At 36.4% G+C, this 5,614-nt stretch overlaps 1 long non-coding RNA gene across 1 annotated transcript; it reads left to right on the plus strand.

Annotated features, from left to right (window-relative positions):
- Positions 1-307: 307 nt before the first annotated feature.
- On the plus strand, positions 308-2,367 carry LOC138910690 (uncharacterized). The gene is made up of 2 exons (XR_011415842.1): positions 308-896; positions 2,024-2,367. It is a non-coding gene; the product is annotated as an uncharacterized lncRNA (long non-coding RNA).
- The last annotated feature ends 3,247 nt before the right edge of the window (positions 2,368-5,614 follow it).

The following is a 5,614-nucleotide window of genomic DNA, read 5'->3' on the forward strand; positions in this document are numbered from 1 at the left end:
TCAATTGGTGAACTAATCTAGTTAATTAATCATTTGAATAAGTTACTTAATTAATTTATTTGTTTGTGTAAATTTAGTTTAATAAGTAGGATTAAGAAAGAAATTGGGCCAAATTTGAAAGAGAAAGTGGCCAAAAGTGTAAGATAAGGGGCTGCCTTTGAAAGGGTCCGGAACGACGTAGTTTTGCCTCAAAACTACGTCGTTTCATTAAGTGACCCAAGATCAAATCTCACCCATTGATCTAATGGTCCATATTTGATCTCTCAAGAGGTATTTAAAGCCTCAAAAATCTGAAAAATTTCCTCATTTCACCCATAACTCTTTCTTTCTTCTCTCTCTCTCTCTCTTCTCTCTCTTCTCTCTCTTCTCTCCACCGCCGTCGCCGCCGCCGGAAATCACCCACCGGCGGCGGACCACCTCCAAACACCTCCAAATTAACACCATATAATATCCACAACCTCCTCTTCCCATATCTCCAAACCAATTCCTTCAAAAAACCCTCAAACTCCTTGAATTTTAGATCTAAGAAACTTCCGCCACTTTTTGGTCCAAATTCTTGAAGCTCCGGCCAACACCACCTTACAACACATACATGAATGGATGGAGCTCCACGAGACCTATCTTTTCCTATCCATTTCACCCCAAAAATCCCCGTCGCCGCCTGCCCGCTCCTCGCTGCCGCCACGGCTCCACCGCCTCACCACCGCCAAAATGCCCCGAACCCCCATTTTAGCTATTTTTCGACTCAAAGACACTCGTTTCTTTTGGCGAGATGCTGAAACGCATTTCGTTCTAGCATCTACCCGAAAGAAACATGCATTTCGGAGTCGGGTAGTCGCCTTTTAGCATCTCCGGCGTCTTCTCGTGGCTCGAACGGCTTCAAGCATACTTGTTAGGTATAATCGTCATCTCTTTAATTAATTTTTGATTTTTTTTAATTTAGTAGATTAGTTTCTGATTTTTTTTATTTTTTTATTTTTTCTATTTTGGTTATTTCTTGTTAATTAGAGTTTCAAGTTAGGTTTATTTAATTAGCTATCTCTATTTAGTTTAGTGGTTTGTTAGATTCGTTATTGATTTAAACATGATCTTTAGTGTATTAGTTAAATCGTTCACTTAGTTAGTCGATTATTTAGTTGTTGTTAGTCGTTGTTCAATTATTAACGATGCTCGTTCTGTTTTGAGCATTAGTTTGTGAATTTAGTTGTTTGTTTAGTAATTAGTTTGCACAAATCCAATGCATTCCCATCAAGTTGGTTTTAATACTTAGTTCAATTACGTTTTTAGTCTCGTCTATGCTTTGTCACGTCTATGCTTTGTCAGTTCATAGTTGTCCAAGTTTGATTTGTGTTGAGCAAGTAGTTTGTTGTTGATGGTTAAAATCTGAAGTTTAGTTTATTTTATCACAAAATAGGGTAATAGTAGCTTACTTTTACTAGTAGGGTGGCTGAAAGGATATTTTTTCTCCTTGCTTCTGACACAGCAGATTTTCAGGTTGTCCTTTCACCTTTGGGACAGACCTTGAACAGTGTTTAGCACACAAAGTCAGTCTTTTGGACAGATTTTTGGTGAACCAAAATCTGTCCAAAAATCTAACTTTATTTGCCTATTGAAAGGGCTGTTTTTCTCCTATAAAAGGGACTGTCTTACACTTAGAATGCAGAGATCCTTACTCACTGAAAAGGGGGACACTCTATCTTATACTGAGACACATCTTGGAGAGTTGCAAAAAGACATATATCTTTGAGAAAAATTAGCAGCTTAATACATATAACAAGCTGAAATTTCAGTGTTTTGTGAGGATTATTTGAGTGCAAAAACCTCGAGAAAAATAAAAAGATCCCTTAGGCAATTTGTAAAGTTGATAGCTACCAGTTTCAAGCATCTTTGTTGAGTTTTCTGGGTTGTCTTAACACTTGAGTTGCTGCTGTTTCTATTGTATTTGCTGCTGAGTTTTTTGTTGCTGCACTGCTGTATTTTATTATTCCACAAACCAGGTAACTTTCAAATTCTTATATTGCAGATTCTTGATGATAATAAGAAGGATTTGATCCCGGTTTGGTTGATGGAACATATTAGATCTGATTTTGTTTCAAGATGAATGTTATATTAGTGTTATCATCATGTAAATCTGTTAAAAATTAGTTAAATTATCGTTTTCTTCTTTATATATGTGATTGAAATTGCATTCTGTTAAGATTACTTAGTTTAAGGAAAAGATAAAGACCCCACTTTTAACCGTGTTTGTTTAGTTTGGGCTCTTTTCCGTGAGTTACTTTCATGGTTCATGTATAATTATCTAAGAAAGATTTCTAGCTTCAAATATTTTGATGCTTTGAATTATAGTCAACATAATGTTATACTTAATATAGTTCTTCTCTTTAGCATTGAAGTATTACCGTTTTTTGTAGTTTTTATATTTAGTCGTGGTTTTTATGTTGTTAATGAGTGTAGTTTAATTAGTGCCATGATTGGTGTAGATGAGTAAAAATATTATGTTAGTCCTTAAGAAATAGTTGGTTAAGAAGATAAAATATAATAATTAGCATGTAAGTTTCTTTTATGAAAAAAAAATAATTTTTAGTTTGGACATCAATGTAAGAAGCAATTTGGGCTTAGAAGAATACTTGTTATTTTGTGTTGTCTTGGTCATCGAGGCTCTTAAGCAACATGGTCCAAATAAGCTAAAATTCGTAGGCCCAATGACAATAGAAAGCAAGATGGGCATTTTCTTTAAAACCAATAAATTATCTTTTGTTAAATAAAATAAGTGGCCCAATACCATGAAAGCTTAACATAAGCCTACCCGGGTTTAATGTCTTGCATTAGTGAATATTGTTTTTAATAATAATATTTCTTTTCCAGTCGAACAAGTAATAAATAAAAAAGAAGCGCTTTTTAATTAATTTAAGCGATAGGCAATTTTAGGCACGTTTGAGATGTAGACCATGTGTTCATATACGGTCCTTGGTCGATTTTGTTTTTAATAAAGTAGTCATGTGTGCATTCCCGCTCCTTGACTTTTCAATATTAATTGTATTTAAACCATGTGTACCGACACGTTCTTTGTTTTAATACATATAATCAAATATGGACTTTGTGTGCTTGCACGCTTCTATGCCAAAATTATTAATTATTAAGCAGCACTAGACAATAGTAACTTAAGGCAAATAATACACACTTTATCCAAAAATAATTCAAGCCAAATTTTAGTCAATAAAAGCGACCGTGCTAGAATCACGGGATTCGGGGAATGCCTTACACCTTCTCCCCGGTTAACAGAATTCCTTACCCGGATTTTGTTTTCGCAAACCAATAATAATAGAGTCAAATCTTCCTTTGATTAGGGATTCAAATAAAAGGTGACTTGCAACACCAACAAAATCAATTCCAAGTGGCGACTCTGTAAATAAAATAATCCCTACTCAATTTTGTCACTTTAATTAGAAAAACCCTTTAATCCACACAATATTACTTTGCGGGTAGAAAAAGGGGTGTGATAGCTCTGGCGACTCTGCTGGGGACATTAAGAATTCGAGCTTGTATATTGACTTTATTTGGCTTTATTAATTTTTGTATATATTGTGATTTATTTGGGCCTAATTTGTTACTTGTCCACTTTATACTGTTTTGATATTGTTGAACTGTACATATAAATTGTATCCTCTCTCGCACCCCTCTGAGTCTTCTTATAGTTAGTTATGTTGTGTTTGCCTACCAGCATCATAAAATTTCTGTCTTGAGATAAAGCCAGTTAGCCTATCAGCTTCTGGTGAAGGATTTAGTCACACATGCTTAGGCGAGAGAGTCGTTAGCTAGCCAGTGCTGTTCTACTACTGGTGACGCTTGATGCTCCTCGGCTCGGGTTGTCCGCTCGAGTAAGCCAGTCTAGACACCTTCTCCATCAAGATTTCAACCTAGAAGAACATACCTCATGCCGGATATCCCTAGTAGGTTCGCTTTATTTGCATCACGTGCATTTGACTTAGCGAAACTCGGCACAGGGGCCGGGTCCGTATAAGACAGGTATCCTCTTTGAGACCATAACGTTCACTTATGTGCTACATGTTACTTTATTTGGGAGGCTTGCATGTCGACCGGCTTTAGGGTAGATTAGTTGAATAAGCAGAGAAAAATAAAAAAAAATAAAACATGCTCCCGATTTCTATACAAATGTTCGTTCTTTTTAAAATTTAAAAAAAAAAACCGAAGTAATTTGGTGCGTTTGGTGTCCATGATTAATTTTTCATAAAGAGAGAAAATATAGTTAGTTTCATTGGAAGTTTTATCACCAAACTACGCGGGTCTGATTCTCACCGGATGTGAGATACGTAGGCAAACCTCATCGGTTCCGGCCCAATTTTCAGAAAAAATTCAAAAATATTTTCCTTTTCCTTAATTCCCTATTTACAATTATTTCCTTAGAAAATCCAAAAAAAAAAAAAAAATCCAAAAATACTTTTTTTAGTCCCACAGTTTAGCTTTTATTTATTTATTTATTTATTTTTATTCTTTTATAAGAGTCAAAACCCGAGAAATCGGAATTTTTGTGTGTCAATAATATGTTTGATCAAAGTCTAACCCCGTGTCTGGGTAGACAGGTATACCGTGAGTGGGGAAAGAGGTAAGTCTGAAAAGAGGCCCAAATCAGAAGGGATACCAGATTTTCTGATTGTCGATCAGATACCACAGTTGTTGTGGGATTGGTGGAGAGACTTTAAGGAATATGAGCGAAACCAGATAAAGAAATACTTGGGACATTTGGTTCACATGATTACGATAAAGCCCAGGAGGGATGTGATTGAAGCTTTGATTCCGCACTGGGATCCTGAAAATAATGTGTTCCGTTTTACCGACTGTGAAATGACTCCGACCTTAGAGGAAATCGCCCATTTCCAGGGTGGGGCCGCAATCTTCGCCGCCAAAGGCCCATAGTACCAAAAAATGTGAACGAGGGTAGGTTTCTGAAGCTTTTGAACATAAATTACGGACAATATGAAGGTCTAGGAGGCAAATGGGTTAAGTTGGGCTTTTTGTTTCAGTTGTATGGCCTAGAATGCAATTTCGAAAGGAATGTGGGAAAATTGAAATCAAAGGAAGATAAGGAAACATGGAAGGTGCATAGAAGGTTTGCATTTATGGTCACCTTTTTGGGGCATGTAGTTTTCCCGGAAAGAGAGGGACGCATTGACATCCGCTTGGCAGATGTAGTTGAGGCTCTGACCTCAGAAGAGGGTGATTATACTTTGGTCCTATGATTCTTTCTTGCATTTTTCGTGCTTTAACTAGATGTAAAATGGGTGCACGAAACTTTGATGGTTGCAACATTTTGTTACAGATATGGTTTTTGGAGCATTTCTATCGTCATCCTACGATCACTAATTTTAGTGAGCTATGGCCCAATCATACTTATGATCACCAGAAAAGAATTGACGAATGTGACTTACCAAAGGGTATTGGCGCCAGGAAAGAACTACTTCTTACTCTATCTTCCAAACTGATCACTTGGAACTACGATTGGTTCTCCTCTAAAGAGGTCATTTGTGAGTCTGCATACCATTCTTATTTGGTACTCATAGGATTGGATGGTGTTCAGTCTTATGCTCCACTTCGG

This window comes from Nicotiana tomentosiformis, chromosome 4, assembly GCF_000390325.3.
Source record: "Nicotiana tomentosiformis chromosome 4, ASM39032v3, whole genome shotgun sequence".
Lineage (NCBI taxonomy): Eukaryota > Viridiplantae > Streptophyta > Magnoliopsida > Solanales > Solanaceae > Nicotiana > Nicotiana tomentosiformis.